Source organism: Drosophila takahashii, chromosome X, assembly GCF_030179915.1.
Source record: "Drosophila takahashii strain IR98-3 E-12201 chromosome X, DtakHiC1v2, whole genome shotgun sequence".
In the NCBI taxonomy this organism is placed as follows: Eukaryota; Metazoa; Arthropoda; class Insecta; order Diptera; family Drosophilidae; genus Drosophila; species Drosophila takahashii.
This window is the reverse complement of record NC_091683.1, coordinates 9,169,325-9,191,833: the sequence shown is the minus strand read 5'-3', so window position 1 is coordinate 9,191,833 and position 22,509 is coordinate 9,169,325. Positions and strand designations below refer to the sequence as shown.

Sequence of the window (22,509 nt, the reverse complement as noted above, 5' to 3'; positions counted from 1 at the left end):
ATTTAAAAATTGCTTTCATTATATTCTAGTACTACATTTTTGTTTTAATCCATTGCACTATGGTCCGAGCGGCCGATTTTTTGGCATAAAGTCGAAATTTTTATGGTAATGTTTTGTATTTTTTATTTTAAATTCTTAAAGTTAATAGATCATACATATACAAACTTAAAAAAAAAAGCTTTAAAAGCTACACTAACGCTTTTTATGAGCTTTCAAAAGTACACAATCGATCAGCTGCTTAGGACTAAGAAATTTGCGCCATAATAATTTATTTACGTTTGTGTAAAAAAATAAAACTTCTTTGTCCCGACTAAATTAAGTAAATTATGGAAATGAAAGATCAAGGTATGTAATATTTAGTGTGTATAGTACATTTATGTGTAATCTTAGTGTTCGACCTGTGTTTAATTTCCAATTTATGTGTGTTTTTTAAGAAAATTAATATTTGTTCCCTGTATTTAGTGGGATAAAACTAACGACCCGACGTCTGCCCACAAAAACTAAGTACGCCAGTTTGTACATATACATGTCGTTTTTCAGCGCTAATTAACACCTTTTCCCCGTTCGTCCCCCTTTTCACGCAATTCCACACTATTCAGGGACCTTAAAGTTTCTTCGTAGCGATCTCTAGGATATTTGGCGCAGCAACAATCGAAAATTTAATTTTTTTCGGATTGCATTTCTGTAAAAATTATCAATTACCACTTAAAAGATGATGAAACATCAAAAATAAATTAAAAAAAGTAGTTATTTTGAATCCTTCCTTGTTAAGCATTCGTAAGAGAAAGAAAAGGAAATGTCTTCCTTTGCTTATAATTCCGTTAAAAAAATTACAAAAATTATTGTGAGTGTGGGGTTTGAAAGATACAGAGTTGCACTTTTTAAATTTGTTGAGTTACATTACATACGAAAAATCCGTTCGTCTGCAAAATAGGTTCAATGTTTGCCAAAAACAGAATTTTTCCAACTTTAGTGTCCTTTTTTTTAGAATCCTTGGGTGTGAAAATTTTTTCGAGAGCACATTTAGAGCGCTGATTATTTAAAGCAAATAGGACTTTTAAGATTTCATCGAGGTATTTAAAAAAAGGTTAAATTTTATAACACAGTGTAGTATTATGAATTTGCTTGTATGGGAGGCAAAAGAGGGCGTGGTCGCACAGACTCAAAAATTTGTTTGCATACTATTCTTTGTAAAAAAACAGAATGTGTAAAGTTTGAAGTCTGTGACTCAATTTTTAGAGTTTATGCCAAAAAAATCGACTTTTGGACCATAGTGCATTGTATTTCTTATATAATTTCTGTGCTTTATTTTCCACTTGTTGCATCTTTGCTTCACCTTTCGACCCACAACCCAGCCCAGAACCACCGAACCACTGAACCCTCGCTCTGTGTGGCTTTCACTTTCGAATCGCGGCTCGCCGGTGGTTGGGTTTTGTTTATTTTATCTGGCCGAATCGATCGGGATCCAATCACTTTGTGAGTGGCTAGTTGACGCCTCCATGGACCACCGCTGACCTCTCAACCCACCGCCCAGCACCACCCACCTCCTCGACCGATGCTGTTCCGCTGTTGTAGATAATCCATTGATAAGATTTGTGCTTTTCGGTTTTCAATTTCGAATTAAGAGCTGGAAACAGGCGAAAGGGTTGGGGGTGGGGATCAAAATGGCGCAATGACATTTAAATTGGCTACGAATTTTTCCTTTTTTTTTTTTTTGGTTTTTTGTGTTTTTTTTTGCTGACCGCCCTACAAAACGTGCTCTATTGTTGGTGTGCTGTTTATTTTTTTTCTTCTTTCTATAAAAGCCAGACCAGCGACTTGACAAAATGAAATGCGCTCAAATTAAAGTGATTTTTTTTGGTCGCGGCTTTGGCTTTGCTTCTTTATTGCCTGGCGTATTTTTTCTGTGCACCTTTTGTGGTTGGTTGGCTGGTTGTTTGTTTGTTGTTACAGCAACGAAAAGGTAACTAAAAAAAATACAGAAAAATTATGACTTTTGATCTAATTATGGCTTTGGACCCTATTTGTTTGTCCCGCGGCAACCTTGGCACCAATTTGTTTGCCTTACTTTGCCCAACTTGATAATTTGTTTACTTTTTTTTAGCTGCTGCCGCTTGTTGTTGCTTATTGTTGCTTTCTCTACCGCATTCTAAGGCTGATTTAGCCACGCCCACACGTCGATATTGCCTGGAAACAATAATTACTGCTGCAACATTTGGCAACTTTTTGATTTGATTCGATTCGATTCGATTTTGGGATTGGTTTCGGCTTCTTTGCGATATTTTAAATTGGAGCAGTAATCGAGACAAAGCCAAAGAAAAACCCAAAAAACTTATTTCAGATAACCAAACAATTATCCTCCAGCCGCTGGTCATATTATTTACTGGCTTTATTTTTTGTAAACTGCTTAAGTTGTTGCACGAAGTTGGATTTCTGGGATTTCGGGAGTTGTTTCACTTTTTGTTTTTTGCGCAATCTTTAGCGCCGTCAAACGAAAGACTTAAGAAACGAACTTTAGCATTTTTTCTGCCTCCGCTTCTTTTAGTTTTCTTGCCCCCCGTGAAAAAATGCCAGGGGCGTGGCTCAATCAAGGGGCAGCGAAGGGGGCTTTCAATTCTGTTTTTTTTTCGTCTTTTTTTCAGCTGCACTAAACAATTTTGTCGCTCAAACGACTCCATTAAGTCAGTCGATGGTTTTATGGCTTTATGCTTATTGCCAGCTGATGAATTGCATTTTGCTTACCCTAACCAAGTTTGGGTGTCCATTGATTATGGTGAGCAATTTGGATATTTTTTTTTAAATTTTCCAATATTTCTTCAGTTAATAATTCTATACATCTTTTTTTTTCATTTTTATGGTAAGCAGATGGGTAATTTTTCAAAACCAGTTTAAATTTCTCTTTACTTTTTTATTTTAATTTTTTTAAAATATTTTTTTTATATATTTCTATTTCATAAATATTTTGTTCTTAATTGTTAAATGATTTCTACTGGCGTTTTTCCTTTGAAAATTAATTGGAATTGTTTTCATAAATGCCTTTTCTTAGTCGCAGAGCATTTAGCATGCATTGCTGGGCGAGATTCCTTTGCCGGGCTCAAACGTTTTTCTTTCTTTTATTTTGAATGCTCATATTTATGTAAATTTCATAGGCGTGACTCAATGATTTGTAGTCCGTGGCTATAAAAGCGTCGATCTGCATATCGGCGTGGCTATATTTGTGTATTCGAATCGCAATTCGTTGACAACGCGGCGACGGCCCTTTCACATATTTCTATTTTTCGGAATGAACAATCAGCGGCCGCGGATTAGCTGCATCGACAGATCCGAATGGGCCACCACATATGACCATATATCCATAGATATCCATGCTGTCAGATTCGTTGCACTCATTAGGCCAATTCAATTGGCCGAGGGAAAAATGGAAATAAAAACCAAACCAAAAATGTAAACGGGTCTTAATTGTGTTGTTAAGGCCGCTCGGTAATTCGATATGATATGTGATGTGATATTTGGCTGGAACAGAAAAAATCGAAGCTAAAAACTAAGCCAAGCCTCCGCAACGTCAAAATTAATCACTTCCCTTTGCTAGAATTTGCATGCAGACTTCGAGACTTTCGATATTTTTGTGCGGCTCTGATTTGAGTTCGGCCGCCTTTTGTGGGGTTTTTCATTTTCGTTTTGGTATCAATTAAAACCCAATTATGCCCCGCAGGCAAGTCTCGGAAAATGCGCACCCAAAGCGAGATAATGCCCGTCCGGTCGTAACGGGTTTGGGCCACGCACCCAAGGTTACCATAAGCAAATATTTATGTGCGACCGGCCACATATATATGATATATATATGCCAGTGCAGATCGGCGAACGCTCCCCGTTGTCAGACGATCTGTAAAATGCAAATATCTGGAGGGGGCACCAAGACCAGAATGATTCACGGATTGGAGGAGCCTACAGACCAAGGCAATCCATGAAAATATATTGTATGTTAATCGATTGGGAATTAAATTACGAGCTTAACAAGGCATTTCATCTTTATTTTGATAGAAGAAAAAATATCCTTTTATTGCGATTTTCCTGTCGTAACTTGAACAACTCGAGGCCCACAGCTAAAAGTCCGACTGTTTTCAGTAGTTAGCAACCTAAACTAACAATCCCCACGACTTTCCAGAAAATTTATTTTTTGATCAATTGAATTTTATCATAAATTTTTGCAAAGTGACAATTTAAAAATTTTTAGACTTAAATGCCAATTGATTGGAAATTTAAAAACGAGTTCAGAAAGGTATGACAATATAAATTTGGATAAATATTTCTATTATATATTATATTATTTCAGCAAAAAAATTGCTTTGTTTTTTTTTTTAAATTCGCAATTTTGGTTCTTGTACAAAAATATAATATATTTTTTCTTTTTGTATTTTTGCTGTAACTTGGCCAAAAATGGTCCTACACCAAAAATACATACTGTTTTGAGCAGGTAACAAAATAATAAATAAATCCATGACACTTTCCGAATGATCTTGTTAAAATAAAATTTTTGCAAATTTTAAATTTTTTTATAAGGGGGTACCTCATGATTTTTTGCGAAAAATGTCAAAAAAATAAAATGTCCAGGTTTAAATGCCAATCGATTTTAAATTTAATAACGATTTAAGAAAGGTATGACAATCCAAATTTGGATCAATATTTCCTTTTTGTCAGCAAAAAAACGAAATATTTTTTGTGGAAAATTTGCAATTTTGGTTTTTGACAAAAATATGGATTTCTCCTTTTTGTATTTTTGCTGTAACTTGGCCAAAAATGGTCTTACACCAAAAATAAAAAAAAATTAAAGAAAAGTAAAAGCAAACTAAAAGAAAGTCGTGTCTTAAATTGGTTTATAATCTCCTTGGGCATTTCAAAAATAATAATAAAGACTGGAAAAACCGCGTATTATCGTTAGGCACACACCAGTTAAAACCACTTTGTCTAGGCGTTTAAGCACTCTATCATTTCATCCACTATTAAGCTTTATTTGCGGGCACATTTTGGCTTTAATAAAATTTCTTTCACTTAATAATTCGCTGAATTTATCTAGGCACATTCATCATTCGGTGTTTGCCCGCTTTTCATTACTTTCTTCCATTCGGTTTTTCCCCCCTCCAACTTGAGATCATAATTATGTTAGCAATATCTTAATTTATCTGGCGCAGCAAATAAGGAAACCGTTTGGACTAACAAAAAAATGTATGAAAAATTATGGAGGCTGAAAATGAAAAGATAATTTATACCCAACTACCGCCCAAGTGTTGTGTCTGTCAATGTTCGATTTATTGGGCACATGTCGACTGTCCGAATCGTGGCGATTGCCAATCGATAACGATAGGTTCGACAAGCCGTCGCCGATGTGTGGTCCCATCGATCGATCAACTTGTCGCATGTCCAGCGATAAGATCGGATCGCCATCTGTATATGTATTTCCAATGTTTTTTCCATTTTCCTGAAATGAAGCTGTCATAAGTTCTATGCCCTCGTTTTTTCCTTCGATTGACAATTGTCCGATTCTTCGATTGGCTGCGTTTCAATTTATGCGCTTCCTGTCCAATCAATTGGCATCAATTATTCGGCATTCTCGTCTTAATTATATCGCCGGCTGTTCATGTCGGATGACATTGATTGCATCCTGTTGAACAGACACATTTTTTCGGTTTTCGGGTTTTCGACCACTTTTGGGGGTCTGACCAAATGTGGGGCATTCTCTGCGATCTCAGCGATCTCTGTAACACCAATAAAAGCCCCCCACCAACTCCGTTTGGCATGCTGCTCATAAGTCTCTTTTATGGCATTTTAAAGTGTTTCACATCGCAATTATTGTTAATCAACTGGCGGCTAATTGCAGCTCTGGTCCCCGCCATAAACAGACGAATTATAATCACAATTAAATGCGATAAGTAGCCGCTTAGCGGGGTTGACAATGAAAATGGAAAAGCCCTTGGGAAATTTGTGGGTTTGTCAAATGTCTATATGATATGTTATTATAAATTCAAGCTAAATTTGGCATATACATAATAATTAAGTTATTTTTATATATTTTATTTAAGGTTTAAATTACTTTAAATATAGAGGTTTTTTAAAATAATTATTTAATTATTAAATATCAAAACATAATATTTTTTAACTACCCAAGAATAGTTAATAAATTTTATTTTAATCTGATTATTTCTGCTGGTGTGAAAATACTACAAATTAAAAAATTAACCCCAGAGACGCCAAAAATATGACCTGAAAATACCATTATAAATCCAAGGAGGCTTTAAATTGGTTTGCCGTCCAGAAAATGATATAAATCAACAATATTCTGGGCAGAAAACCATTGTGGAGAGCCCCCCGTTTCCGATCTGCAATCCACTTCAAGGGCCATTGGAATATGGCAATATTCATTGCTGTCATAAGCAATGAATGCATATCGTTTGTCTTGTGCGCCGGCAAAGGCAAATAACTCAGCCCGAACAATATCAGGTTGGACAAATGGTTGGCAATATGTTTTGCAATCGTTGAGATATTCCGTATTCCATATTCCGTATTGTCGATGCCGATGCCATATGTCAATGGCTTCTGTGGGTTCTCACAATTGCCACACATTGTTTTTATTACGGCCGAGGGCAATTAAATGCGATTTAATTATCCATCAGTCGGTTGGAGGGGGCGGGGTGTCCCAAGTGGAAATGGAAATATATGTTTTATTTCTTTCGCTGGAATTAAATGCAAATGAAGAGTGCCAGCCCAGAGCGCGCAGAAATATTTGAAATTGCTGACTTCGTTGCGCATGCGTGTGACTTGATTACAGCAACAAAACCGTTGACAAAGACTTTTATTGGCAGGCAACAAACTGCAGTGGCAGCGGTGCAAAAAATGAAAATTATCGTGCCGCCGAGCAGAGAAATAAAGGAAAAATGCATTGAACGCGCACGCATACCAGGTAAATTATAGAGGGACCAAAAAAACCAGACCGAGTGGTTAAAACTCTGGCCAAGAAGGGGGTCTGACTGTCTGTTTTGCCACTTGCGTCATCTTGGTATAAATGCATTGTGGCATTTGTCATTTCAATTGCGCGTAAGCCTAAATAACTCGCAAGTTTGTGTCCTAAGTCTTTTGTTTTCCTCCATTCGAATTTCTCAGTTGGAAAATTCTGAGTGGGAAATGGCAAACAATTTTATATCTCTGTTGTAATTTTTACTACTTAAATTGTTTGTAAACGAGTGTTCTTAAATAATTGTTATTTAAATTTGTTCTGTATTTTACTATCTTTTTAGAAACATCCATCAACTTTCCGGACTTCGTTATATATATATTTTATCGGCATGAGTGTTAACCAATTATGAAGAGCATTTAAGTAAGTTTTTAAATTACTATGTGTTTAAACAAACTTATTTTTTTTTATATTTATTTTATTACTTTTTTTATTTTAACATTTTTTAAAAAATACCAATTTTTAAAATTTATTTATTGAGGCCACAAAATGATTGCCGCAATGTTTACCTCTTCAACGCTCGTCTATCTTACCATAGGGGTACACAAATATAACTTTTTTTGGGCACTTTAATACTCGTTTATTATCTGCCCATTAATTCGGTTTATCTATCAATTTGGTACTTTTTTTTTAAATTTTCCAACGAGCGCCTTTTAATTTGGGCAACGATGAAAGAAAAAAACCCTCAAGCCAGTTGGAAAAAAAATTAAATCACGAAACGCGAGGAATCGCAAAAAAAAAAATAATAAAACCATTAGTATAATCTGTTGAATGGCCAAAAGACGATGATTATGTTGATGATGATGATGCGCGTGCCGTGGCGCCATTTAGTGCAAATTTGTCGATGCTTCCGGCCAAAAGATTTCGCTTGTTGCAGGTGGGCAACAGTAGCAACTAGCAACTGGCAACCAGCAACACCAACGGTGGCAAGTGGCAACATCAACATCGAAATCAGACATTCACTTTGGCTACCTTCGCATTTTCATTCAATGCCAAAAAGAAAAGCGCCTCATAATTTCCGTGCCGCTTTTCCACGTCTGGGAAATGGATTTGTGGTGAAAGATGAGTCGGCGATTTTTTGTTGTATTTTTGCTGTGCAGCCACAATAGTGGCCTGTCCTCACCTCGGCCCATCTATCAATTTGAATTGAGTTTTGCCAGCCCACTCGATCCAGAGAGCCAAGTCAAGTAATTTGCATGATGTTGCTGCTGCTGCTGCTGTTGTTACTACTACTGCTGCCTTTTGTTGGCAATTAAGGCAAGCTGGTCTCTAGTCTGTTGGCCCGGAAGCCGTGCCCAAAAGATCGTGTACAGTTAGAATGGCCGGCGGCAACCGATAATTATGGTTAATAAATATTAGCTGCCAAAAGTGCAATAAACCAGACGAGCGACAAGCGACAAATGCAAAGCACAAAGCCAACGGGTCAAAGGGGAGAGGCAGGGGGGGGGGGAGATGGAAAGGGGAGGGGGTTGGTCTGGTTCTTGGCCCGGTCATATTTCCAGCTAGTTAATTGCAATCGACACACATGCCATCTAGCATGCTGAGAAAAATACTTGAAGAAATAATAGCCATTCAATAGTAGAGCTTACAAATTATCGAATTTTCAATATTTTCTCTATAACGAAAAAAGATCGTATCAAAAAGCTAAACTTTGGATTTTCACAATATCAATTCCGTAATATCGATGTTTCGAAGGGAAGTAGTAAATATAAATATCGAAAAATGCAAAACATTCGATATTTAAAATATAGATCTTAAAACATTTTCAGACTTTATTTCTGTGTAGCAAATATAATGATATAGGGGCAGGGAGGTAGTGAGAGATTTACTATCTCACGCACGCAATAAAACAGTGACCAAGAGACATGTCATAAATGTAAACTTTAGTAAGTTTTATATTTATATTTTATATATTCCTGAAAGAAATTAAAAATATTAAAATAGTATTTGTAGCATATAAAATAAAATTATAAAATCTCAGCAATAAATTTTTTTATTCTTAAAAAATTCAAATAATTTATTTATGAAAATCTAAAATGGTTTTGCAGTTTTTTAATGATAATTCTTATATTTTTTAAATGCCTGGCCCCACGGTAACCTTTGGTGTTTCCATTTCGTTGGCTGCCAAAGTGCAGTTTAAACAAACATTTTGCCAACCGACAGATTGTAACGCCCCTGGTGCCACGCCCCCCGTCGATAAGGCTGCGATGCCTTGGCTACAAACCGAAAATACAAAGTTGCATGCAACAATTTTTCAGAGTTTTCGTTTTCGTTGTCGTTGTCGCTTTCAGTGGGTTCCTTGTTAACGTTTGGCAATTAAACAGTTATCGGGGACATTATAAGGCAGTAAAAGAGTAAAGTAAAACCAATTAGAGCGCTTGGCCCCAGACGAGATTTCGCAATAGTTTAATAACCATTTTTCAACCTGACGACGGGCCAAGTGATCGATTCTTGAAATTGAAATTGAATTTAATTAGAGCTGAGTACTATGACAAAATGATTAATTAAAGGCAATTCGATACGCCCACTTGGGGCCCAAATAGATATGGGCCCAGCATCAGCATATGCTACGATCCAAAGATCGTATATATGCGCGTATATAACCCGGTACTTATCGGAGCCGATCCAAACCGAACCGATCCGATCTGGGCAAGTGTCGTTGCTAATGGCTGTGGAAGCTGGCGACAAGTCTGAGCCGCTAAATTGTTGTTAATTTCCAGCCATAATTCAAGCCAAGCGCCTCATAAACAAACAACTTTGTTAACAACGAAATGGTCAGGGGCGTAGGTGAAGGGGCTGCAGGGGGGGGGGGGTGGCAGAAGGGGGCTGGCCGCACTATCAGTTGCAAGTGTTGAAGTCATAAATCTGCATAATGATCATGTCGCAGCCCGTTAGTGCGTTAGCTTATTTAATGTTTAATCGTGTGGGTTGATTTCGCTTGAAGACAAAACAGCCGGGGAGCGAAAAAAATAACATTCGGTGCGAGTGTTATGATCTGTCATTGGTTCCTTTCACAATTTTAGAAGGGTGTCTTAAGCTCAAGCCGCTGAATCAGCACAAAATTCTAGACCGTAGAACGGACCGAACTTTTGCAAGAATATATGTAAAATCAAAAGACTTAGGCAACGAACTTGAAACAAAAAAATCTAAAAAATAAACTTAAGGTTACAACATTTTATTTTATTTATAATCCAACGAATTAAGCGATAAACTTTTAGTAAAATTAAATGAACAGATTTATTATTTAGTTTAATTTTTAGTTTTTATTTATTATTTTCCTTAACTTTCCTACACACCCAAAACAATAGCTATGAACTTTCATAAAATTCATGCCAAAGTGTGAAAACTTTCCGTCACTTTCTAGATCGTTTGCGGTCCCCTCTTCCCTGTGCATGCAACAATAATAACAACTTTATTCTAGGGCCAAAGTCACTCGCTTTTCGCAGCTTTCACAGCTCTGCGCGAATCCGAATTGGAGGATTTCTCTGGCCGCTCGCCACTTTTACCCACTGGGGAGGGGAGTCATTGTCATTAGCGGCGGCAGACAGTAGACAGTAGGCACTCGAAAACAGACACATGTGAACAGCTCGAGGGCCACGCCCACCTGACAGCCGGCTGCCCATTGTTGACAGCGGGAAAGTTGGCCGTTTGTTTTTAGCGTCTTGACTCTTGCCCTTCTTTCACTCGCTGGAAAAAAAAAGAAAAATAAGCTATTAGGCCCACTGTGCTGGCTCTTTTGGCCCGGTCTTTGTTTTACGGTTCATTAACGCCGCAACGCCTTAATTAAACCGAATTAGTAAGAGCGAACCGACAATTGTCGACCCACAAAAGCCGCGAGATGGGATGCCGCTCATTACCCGTTTGCCCATTTGCATAATCACTGGGGGTATATTCTAGTTTGGGCTCTTACCTCTGCTGGGAATCTGAAAGGAGGTGCTTATTAATTTAAAGGGGGCTACGCCATAATATCAGTGCTGCTAAACGGACTACTTATTCTAATTGTCATTAATCATAGATCCCTTCTGTTTGTAAGCTGTGGGAAATTTTTAGGTTTTTAGAGGAAAAGCAAGAGTATGTATAAAGTTTAGTGAAATGTTAATTTTGAAGTTTTAAGTTTTAAGCATTTTCATGAACAAAATGACATTTTTATACCCTTGCAGAGGGTATTATAATTTTGGTCAGAAGTTTGTAACGCAGTGAAGGAGACGTTTCCGACCCCATAAAGTATATATATTCTTGATCAGGATCAATAGGGGAGTCGATATAGCCATGTCCGTCTGTCCGTCTGTCCGTCTGTCCGTCTGTCCGTCTGACCGTCTGTCCGTCTGTCCGTCTGTCCGTCTGTCCGTCTGTCCGTCTGTCCGTCTGTATGTCTGTTTCAATACCGTTTGCGAGCTCAGTTTAAAAGCTAGCGCCTTGAAACTTTCACAGTCGTCCTAAAACATGTGTACGCAGATCAAGTTTGAAAGCCGACCCGATCGGACGTCTATATCCTATAGCTCCCATAGGAACAATCGGATATAGCTTTCACAAAAATGAAGATATTTCGCTCAGTGTAAGAGCTATTGGAATGAATCTTTCCAAATCGTATTTTTTTGTGCGTACCTTGATCAGGGTAAAAGCGCGTGCCGATCGGACGTCTATATCTTATAGCTCCCATAGGAACAATAGGGTGAAATCGGTCAAAATTTTACGTTTTTCAGGATATTTCGCGCAAAATATTAGCTATTCCCATGAAACTTTCCAAATCGTATTTTTTTGTGCGTACCTTCATTAGGGTAAACGCGCGTGCCGATCGGGCGTCTATATCCTATAGCTCCCATAGGAACAATAGGGTGAAAAATTTTAAAATTTTATTTTTTCAATTATAAAATATTTTGTTGTTTATTAATGCATGTTGCTAGTCTAGTCAAGTTTTAATTCGTAAAATCTGCAAGGGTATTAAAACTTCGGCTTGCCGAAGTTAGCTTCCGTCCTCGTTTTAAATCTGAAAAACCCATTTAAGTGTCATAGTAATGGTAAATATGAATTCCGAAAATGCCAGATACTTTTCCGATCCAATTAACTCGACCTTGATGGGGAGTAGGTGGCAAGCGGAAACCTTGTAACAATCAAACGCCATAAAAACGAGATCGAAATCCATGGCTATTGGGGAACGAGAAGAGATAAAGGGGATAGTACTTGGTCGGACAAACGAATCATGATCGAATCGAATCCCCATCGTTATGCCTTCCGTTCGCGGCTCGAAAAAACAACTCTATTATTCAGGGGGCAAATCGACGGCGACGGCGAAAATCAAAGCGACCGTCGACGTTGTCGGCGATTAAACAATAAAATAACAATTATTGGCGGCAGAGCGGCTGTCCCGTAATGAATGAATTCGATGAGTGGATGAGTGCGGCAAATGAGTCAAGTGGCATCCACATCCACATCCACATCCATATTCACGACTGCAAGTTGCAGCTTCTGCGGACGGAACTCGTAAATCAAGTGCTTTTTGTCCGCCGGTGTTCGGTGTTTCGTGCACGAAAAACAATTTTGAGGTATTTATTTAGGAAAGATATTGCAGATAAAACTTCAAATAAAGCTATTAAAAATATATTATTATTTGCTAATATAGAATAAATAGATATATTGAAAAAATACAGAATATTTCACATATATTTTATGATTTATTAAAGACGTATTTTAATTTATATAATTAGGGATTAAATATTATCTATCATATATTTTTTTCGGTGTGCCTTGTTTGGTGTCCACTTGCTGCTCTCATGATGATCAACACTTCGAGTGGGGGCATTAAAACGCTTAACCATTAATCGGCTCTGGCTGGACTTAATTTTCGGGAGCTTAACGATCGATGGTAAAAACAAATAAAATTGTGTATGCAAGTGCTGTTTAATTGAGGAACCGCCGATCGTGTGGCACACGCACATGTTCATGCTTGCAACATGCCACACAGTTGCGAATATTTATTTGTATCTGCGAATAACCACAGATACAGATACAGATACGGATACCAGCCGACTCATGGAAATCTTAGGGAAATTGCAAAACATTTACTCAGTTCCAACTTCAACTTCGACTCCGATATCCGGTTGCCAGTGGTTTTTTTTTTTGCCTGTCCGGCGACTTATTAAATCATTTTTACCGATTTTGCTTCGATTTTTGGTTTTGGTTTTCCTTTTCGTTTTTTGCCTGGCATTTTTGTGCCTGGCATACAAAAGCACTGCACGCAGGAAAAGGCCGGCAGATGCCAGAAATAATATTGCAAAATCCCAATAAACTGAGAAATAATGCAAAGGAAATGAGGCGAAGCTGAAGGGAGGAATATTACGTGAGATTGATTGCCCATTTGCGAGGAGTTGATAGGAAAGCTAAAGTATAGTATCTTGAATGTATTTGAATACCCTTCGTTTATTTAAATAAAATAATAAATGGGAGGAAAATATTACTTATATTTTATCTATGCTTATAGTTACCAGAAATGTGCCATGCGCTCATGTACTTTGTAGAGATACCAAAATTGTTTAAAAAATTGAACAAACAAGTGTGTTAACAATTTGTCATTGATAAATCCCAAGAGTAATCCGTTTAAGCAGGTCGCAAATGTTTTTCAAAGTACCTCCGCCCCTTTTCAGATGCAAAGTCCACTTGAAACGCAAGTCAAACAGCGCCAAGTGTTGACCAACATTTGACTAATTAACACATCACAGTCAACTGGCGACGGTCAGCACTCGATAAATGGTAAATGGGTCAGCAGTCGGTGCTCGGCAACTCACACGGTTGGCCTAATGTAATTTTGATGTACTGTGGAATATATTGTGGCTTATTTGTCATTTCTTCTCTCAATGCGGCAATTAGTGGAACGGAAGGCAGCGGATGGACACTCATCCAAATGGATGGTGACAGTCGCCAGGTGTTTGTTGCATCCAAAGCCAAAAAAAGCGAAAATAAAACTATCCATTTCCGCCTTTCGCCTGTGGAAATGTTGTGGAAATCGTAGAACCCGCTGAACCTCCGCTTATAAATCCCCTAATTAAAAACGCAATTACGCTTGGGATTGGTTTTTTGTGCCAGCAGCGTGATTTCATTACCATTCTTGTTGCTCTTAAATTACGTATACGTATGCCAGAGATTTGTGAATGAGTTTAAAATCAGTGGATTGAATTGATTGCATTTTGTGGTCAATTTTTGAATCAACAAATATTTAGATATTATTTCATAATTATAACTACTTGAAACTCTGGGACTTTTTTGGTTACATCAAGCTTTATCTATCGACAAAGTTTCATATCTATTGCTTGTTTTTATTCGATAATAATTACCTTCTATTTCTCTAACCTCTTGCAGTTCGTTGATTGACGGTCAGAACGCCGCGTCATGTTGTTGCTGCCAACGGAAATATGTCCAGCAGCAACAGCAACAATAACAACAGCAACAGCAGCAGCAACAACAACCATAAACAACACCAAAAGTTGCCCAACGAAAAGTAATTTGCGAAAATCATAAAAAAGTAGCGTAAATAACTCCCGGCTCTACGAGATCCAAGTGGAGCAAAACTCAAAACTCAAAACGCAAAGAGCGAAAAGCACAAAGGCCAAGCGCAAAAATAGCCAGAAAATTGCTGGAAATCTTTTGGTTCACACCAAAACAAGAAACCCCAGAAATAAGAACAATATTCAAGAACAACCAGAGCAACAACAGCAAAACAGCAAACAGCAAGTGTCGCCGTTTTCTTAGGCACAAAAACCATTCTGTGATATCTCAAGACCCAAAGGTGAGTTGCACAAAACAATTTAAAGACCAAGTTTCCAAAAGGAAATTAGAGGTGGAAATAAAAACACTTGGCCTGCGGAAACGGAAATGCATTAACCTTTGGCCATCAAGAATTAAATGCCAGAATTGGCGGACTAGGAGATATTTTCGAGTGCAGGATATAAGTTAAGATTAATGTTACTTTAACACCAGCTAATTAATAATATCAGTGAATGAATTGTCATGTTCTACGACTTCATTATTGGCTGTTAACTGTAACTAATGATACATTCTTGCCACAAACATTCATAATTCCAACTTTCATAGATCCAATAGAGCCAATCCCATTTTTCAATCCCCATTTCGTTCTCCCATAAGTTTCCTGCTTAGATTTTATCGCACTGGTTGTCCCTCATACGACATGATCGCCTTTTGATAGGTTCCACTGGCGATATATTCATATATAGTAATTAGTCGATCATGTTGCGTCCCAACCTGACGACGGTGGGTGTAGCTGGCTTTTGTAATTGGAAATGGGAACCGAACCGCATTGCAGAAAAAGTGTGTTGACAATGACAGCCAAGGGGATGCACTGAGAGAAACGCAAGTTAATTGTTATTAAATTATTTTTATTTAGTTATACAAATTAAGATATTTTTTAAGAATACAAATTCTAAAATAATTTATGGAAATATATTGGAAATTATTTTGAGAGAAACGCATTGTTTTTTTAAATAAAAATCCCATAAATAAATAACAAATATATATTTTAATAAGAAGGAAATTCTAAAAAATGTATAGACATATATTTGAAATAATTTTCGAATTTATGCTATTTTTTTTAGATTTTTATGTAAATCCGTTCTGGGTGATTTTTGCTACTGACTGTTTTTTTGTCTTCAGTTTTATATTGGTTAAGATTTTTTTTCTGAGTAAACAAACATAGACTTTTTGTTTTTTACCATTTTTTGCTGTGTGGAAACCGCATTCTTCGCCCGTCGTTGACAATTAGAGAGCGAATTATGCTAACTAAAAACTAAATCGCGCAACACACTGCTCGGCGGGAGGCCCTCGAGATCGAGGTGGAGATCGGGGCGTGGCCATATAGTCGATTGATCCAATCCGATCCATTCCAGATCGACGTTGCATAAGTGCGGTTGGGCAATTTTCATTGGCTTTTGCTTTTGCTGAACTGAACTGAGCCGCCGGTGAGTGGCAATTATAATTATAGATTATCGGGTGAAAATTCGGTACGAAATTCGCGTACGAGTTTCCCCATGGGAAAAGGAAAAGCCAGTGGGTGGGTGGTCGGTGGGGCGGCTGAAAAACCTGTGGAAATGTGTCACTCGGCTGCCAAAGCCCGTCTGTTGTCGCCCCATTGCGTCACGGTAGTTAAAAGGTGTCAATCACCGGCCAAGCCGACCGACCAGCAACCAGCAACATGCAACGTGCAACATGCAATATGTGTTGCATGTCGTCTCGGCCCCGCGGGCAATTCGATTTTTAGGGGGAGCTCGCTCAAAACTACGTGATTCATTTCGCGGTTTCAGGTGGGAACATTTGTGGTCACCGGTGTCACATCAATAAGACAGGCCGAAAAGAGGAAAAGACTGGGATAATGACATTATTGAATATCAATTTTATCAGTATTTCATGATAAAAACAATTAATTTACGGTACGTACATCGATTTGGACCCGGCTTTTTCTTTTGTGTACCCAATACCACCATTTACGACCAAAATGAAACCATTTATCGAGATTCTGTTCCCATAACATAGAAATCGAAACAAATGCTGCCGCCCTTTTCGCTTGAACTGCTGGCACACGAATCGAACGGCTTTATAAGTGGGAACTAGAGTTCGTAAACTACATGCAAATACATAAGTTTATAGGCGAGCTAAGTAGGCAGCTTGTCATTAGGACAAAGTCATGATGGGAATGGGAAGTGGGGGGAGGGGTGAATCGGGGGAATGGCCAGCCACGACGACTACGACGAGGGGCATTCTGGGCACTTTGCATAATAAAGTTGTTGGCTTTGCCGTTTGCTGCACGCTTCCCACGCCCAGTTCCCAGTTCCCCTAGTTATATCCCCCAATTTCGATTTGCCCCTCTAATCAAGTGATTTTTTATTGCCTGTTTCGCGCTGCGACTGCAATTTTCGACTGCTATCCGAATGACACAAGATTCCGCCTAACTGAGGCTCCCATATTTCGGGCTGCGGTCCAAAGCGGCGTATGCGCAATCCGTGGAATGTCTGGCCAAGATTACGCATACGCAGCGTTTCCACTTAAAATTGTAACAGACACAAAAAACTGACTCCCTCATAATTGCATCACTCTGCAGCCTGATCAATCAACCCGCAAACATAATAATAAAAAAAAATACCCCCTCTCCGCGAAGAAACTCAGAAATACCACATTTTAAATCAATGAATATTTTGTAAACATTTCTCGTTGTTGTTGCTGGCCCAGTTACGCGCCGAGCATAACTTTACCCATAATAACAGCGACGACGGACTCTCGCTTTCACACCAGACCCGACGGAATACAGAATGAAATGCATATACACACAGCCGGGTTCAGAATAATAGTTGTGGGCAGTGGGAAAAGCCGAAAAGCGTCCATATGATATAATAAATAAAAATAATAAATAATTTAATTATAATAAATAGTGTTCTCTGTGGTTTAAGTATACAGTTCTTAAATATTAAAGTGCCTAGATTTGTATAATTTATTTAGATGTTTGAACTTATTTTTAAATAATTAAAATATTTCACAGATCAAAAAATGTTTGCTATATAATTTTCTTTTATTTCTCTATCAATTTTTTTTTTGACTATTATTTTGGACACAGCTGTGAACATACTTAAAGCTAGCTGATGTCTTGGGTTGGTTAATGCGCCGACTGCCGCTTGATATTCGTTGCCAATAAACAGAAACCAACGAAAGACCAAAGATAATACTTCATAAAAAATGGTTAAGAGCTTACGCAAAGTCAGGAAATAGCAGGCACTCGACATACCCAGCATAAATGAGGGGTATCATCAGCTGTTACATAAGTATTTAATATGGAATATCATTTTAAATTAAAAAAAATCTAGACAAAATCAGATGTATTTTAAACAAATAATTGCAAAGCGACCGTTAAGGTTAAATTTATTAATTAATGCAAAATACCGCAGATAAGCTAATGCCATAATTATTAAGCTAAAGCAATAAGTAACGAAATGTTGTACCTAAATGCCACAGATAGCATTAAATTGATAAGAGCAATTAATCACAATGGGCTAGATATTCTATTAAAATGTTTTCAACCATTGTGCTATCGAACATTCAAAAATCCCAATATTTATGGGGTATTTCGGAGTTGCATTGCCCCTGATTTTGTTGCCTTTTTGTTATTCTCTTGTCTACAAGCCACTTTTTTTGTTACTTTAATTATTTACCATAAATTCACAGAGCAAGTGGCGTCCAAGAAAAAGTTAAAAGTAAAGCAAGGCAAATTGTTGCACAACTAAATCGCATTTATTTAAAATTCCAGACCATTGCGAGCGGCGCTCAACGAAAGGTATCAACGTGAAACAACAGCACAAATATTTTGCTTTGGCGGCAAAATAAATATATGTATGCAAACCGAACGATCGGCTGGGGGAACCTGTAGTGCATGTCCCAACTTCGGAGATGGGGAGGACGGGGGGTCTGGAGGGGTCTCGAGGGGTCCACGATATCCAGGGTAGTTCGCCCCCACAGTGACGCCTCGTGGCGGTTTTCATTTTTATGCTTTTCTGCTGCCTTGCATTTTCCTGTCTCTGATTTTGGCCTGCGATAACCGAGTGACTTACTTTTCGCCATGTTAGGACCTCGATTCGGATTTTAATTTTGGCTCAGAGCCTCAGGTGCAGTTTTCAAAAAAAACCTAAAAAATAAAAAATTACAAATAATATTTTACCATCTATTTTTTAAGCTAGAAACTTTACTGCTTTATTTAAGCACAGCTAATTCGATATAACTCAAACCTATATAATGCTACAATACACAGACCATTGCACCTTTCCATTCCTATCCATCATCGACCAGCGGCGATTAACCTTCACTCCAATTCGGTGTGGCAGTTACGCCCAAACCAGAGTTACAAAACTATAATTCGAATCATTTTACCGGCTTACACAATTCCACGGAAAATTTCTTTCTCCGCTCCAAAAATCCCCACATGAGTTTCACATATTTTTGATTAGCATTTAAATTTAATTTCGGGACTTATTGTCATTCGACCTGCTCCGCTACTTCTATTGTTCTTTGGCCAGCTATTAATTAGAGCACAGCGTTCGTTGACTTATTCTAAAAACCCCTTCTCATATCATATCATATCAGCCACCCGCAAAACAACCGAAATCAGTTACCATTTGAATTGTGTCGCGTTACGAAGTGTTGCGGAAATAAAGTTGGTAAAATATCTGTATATTTCCTTTTTTAAATTGAGAACAAGCAAAGGAATGTCTGAGATATAATTCAAAAATAACAAGAACAATTAGATAATGTTGGGCAAAAAAAAACACGAACAGCGGGCTAAAAAAATGAATTGAGTCCAATTTAATCTATGACACCATCGCCCCAAACTGCTTTCAAATAAACTAATTAAATTTAAGTAAAGCAACAGGCGCAGCAACAACAAAGAATTATTTATTGCCAATAGCCAAAGACAACAACGTTGCCTTTCATTCAAAAGCACAAAGCCTACGAGTAAAAAATTTATAAGAAAGGCAGGCTGTTTTTGTATAGCCGAAGTGGGATACCCTTGAAGTGAGTATCAAATTAAAGTTTCTTAAATGGCTGTTGAGAAAATAAAAATTTAATAAAAATATTACGAAGCCTGTGAATATTTTTTTAGTTTCAACATGACTTGATGAATTCAGAGCTTTGTGGACTTCAAGAGTATTTAATTAGTTTTCATTGCTTAAGATATATATTTATTTACATATTTACAACAAATCTATATACCTATCATAATATTATATTTTCCTTTAAATGATTCTTTACACATTTTCTAAAATTGACTATCAGTTTTAGTGATTTTTGTTTTTTATTACATATATTATTTATATTTGCATTCTAATATTTAAGCAATAAAAAAAGAGTGATGAGGGTTTCCTTTCTTTATAATTTTTTTTTACCCTTCCTAAGTAAAATAATATGATTTTTATTAAATGAAACCCCATAATCATATGCCGAATAAGGCCGAATTTGAAAATGAAGCCACTTTGTAGTACCCTCGTTGCGGTTATGAAAAATGCCTCCGAGTGGAGTCGGCTGGCGGCGACTCCAAGGCTTGGCCTGGAACGTGGTCGCCTCTATGACGAATCTCCTCTGGCGGTGGCGCAGATCGGAGATCGGGGTTCGGCTATCTGAGGGATTGAGGGGCTTTGGGGGTTTCGGGGGGATCAGTGGATCGGGCACTACAGGCACCGTTAGGCACCGACCACTGCGCACGCGAGCAGTTTTCATTATTTACTGTTTATGATACTCTACGCCCAAAGCGAACTATATAACTGGAGTATATTGACTGAGTTATGAGCTAGGTGGGTTACAAAAAATATAATAATTATTTAGACATTTTTTAAAATTTAATAGAATATTTATAAGCAGGCTAATTGAATACAATTTATAGTTTATTTATATTATTAAATGAATATAAACTTATAATAATACAACATGTATATTTTACATGTTAAAATCGTTTTAAAACTATTTTGATTATTAAAACCATTTGTTTAGATAAACAAATTAAAGTTTACTCCTTCAGAAGGGTACGATCTGTAGTAAAGAATATTTAAGTGATGGAAATTTGTATAAAATATTAATTTTAAGTTGAGGATATTTCACAGCGGCTGTTTTTCCAGCCGCATTCATTTCGCTGGCTTTTTGTTTTAACTTCGTTTTTGATTGCCAAACAACAATTTGGCAGCCGTTGCTGGTTCTACGAATAAAATAGAAATAAAAGCAAATGCAAAAGCTAAAGTAAAGCCGAAATAAAGGCTGAAACTGGAGCGCAGTGGACAGTGGACAGGCGCAAGGCACACGATACAACGCATTCCTAGCGAAGTCCAGTCCAAGTCCAGTTTTTGGGGTTTAGTTTTAGTTTCAAACTCGGCTTCGGTTTCGGTTACAGTGTCTGTTTTGTTTTTTTTGTTGAATCGAATCACGTTCCATTTGATTGTTTCAATTTTTTGTTGTTTTTTTTTGGTTTTATTGCACTTTGCATTGTTTTTTTTTCGGGGTTTGGCAACTGCGCCCAACAACAAAAATGCTTTAAGCTTGGCGCCTGCACTTGTGGGCGCCAATAAAAAAAATATATATATCTATACATATAGAAACGGGGGAAAAAAGTCTTCAACCTGTCGCGTTTTTGGTCAATTAGCCACGGCGCGTATGAGTAATGTCGAGAAAAATACAAAATATAAAAAAAAACAAAACACAAAGAGCAAAAGTAAAATGTTATTTATGATTCGATTTCTTCAAAGCTCCGTCCTTGATTTCGCTTTTGGCATTTTCGGGGCGTCGAAAGTGACGGGCCGCCGCTTTGGCATCGAATTGGATTGAATTGTATTAAATTGATGGGCGGACAAGCCTAGGTTCTCTCGGCCATTCAAGTGGCGTAAAAAATAGACATAAAGCCTAAAGTCTTAAAGGTTTAATTGGAGGTACACTTTAATAGAATGGTTCGCTTTTGGTTTTCTTACATTTATATATTAATAAAGGAATTACAGGGGCTTCATCATGACGATTCAATTAAAATATTACAAATATATTCAAAGGATTTCTAATATTTCTAAAATAATAAAATAGTTAAAGGGATTTCATCATAATAATTTAATAAAAATATTACAAATATATTAAAAGGATTACAAACGATTTCTTCTACCTTGAAGCTTCATTTAATTTTCCTATGTTGTGAACATGGTTTTCTCGCCTTTTCCTATTTTTAATTATGCAATCGAACGGTTGAAAATTCACGTATTTACAACTGAAAATCGCACCCTCTCTCTTTTCCCAACGATGCGCTCAAGTGCATCGGGAAAAACGATTTTGACTTCAGTGTTTTTCGTTTGTCTTCTTTTTTTTTTTTTGATTTTTGTTTTGTTTTGTTTGTTGCAAACGACGCGTGCTCAAAACTTTACGGCATGTTGTTGCTATTGTTATCTGCTCATTCATGCTAATTAACCGCTCGCAACAACTAAAAAAACGATTGTGAGCGGTTTGGCCATTTCTCGCTTATTTTTTGCTACTTCCAATTGATTAACGGCTGAATGAGCCAGCTTTGAACTATTGTTTGCAGGGATTTGAAGAGAATGAATGGGATTTGGTAAATAAAGTAATTAATTCAAATTTTGATGTTCTATTTTTATTTACTTTTTGTATTATATTTTATGCTACAGGCTTGGGTAAATATTTTATTATTTATCCAGCGTTATTTTCTTATTATTATTGATCATCTTTGAGAAACTTAAGTTTTAGCACCGATTGTATAAAGCCAAAATACAATTCTATCTTTCTAGAGATAAAAAAGAAAAGAAAACATTTTATAGATCTTATGTATCTTACAAAGATAATATTATCACCATTTAATATTAAATATTTTGCATTGCAAATAATTTTTCAAAAAATTACTCATACGACCCGTTTTTATTTGGAATTTAGTGGAAACAATTATTCTAACCATTTCAGCTTAGTAAATTTCGTTGAAATGG

General features: G+C 37.1%; 1 protein-coding gene across 6 annotated transcripts in view; it reads left to right on the top strand.

Moving 5' to 3' along the window:
- LOC108068075 (uncharacterized) overlaps positions 1-22,509 on the top strand; it is a 36,394-nt gene that overhangs the window by 7,267 nt on the left and 6,618 nt on the right. For 2 of the 6 annotated variants that reach the window (XM_070218928.1, XM_017157473.3), the window contains exon 2: positions 14,360-14,786. The exons of 1 other annotated variant lie outside the window; for it this stretch is intronic. The gene's annotated coding sequence lies outside the window, so the exon portion shown is untranslated. Of the gene's footprint in view, positions 1-7,289; positions 7,370-14,359; positions 14,787-19,182; positions 19,206-19,302; positions 19,565-22,509 lie in introns of those variants that run through there. 3 more of the 6 variants (XM_070218927.1, XM_070218929.1, XM_070218931.1) reach the window with 3 other exon arrangements.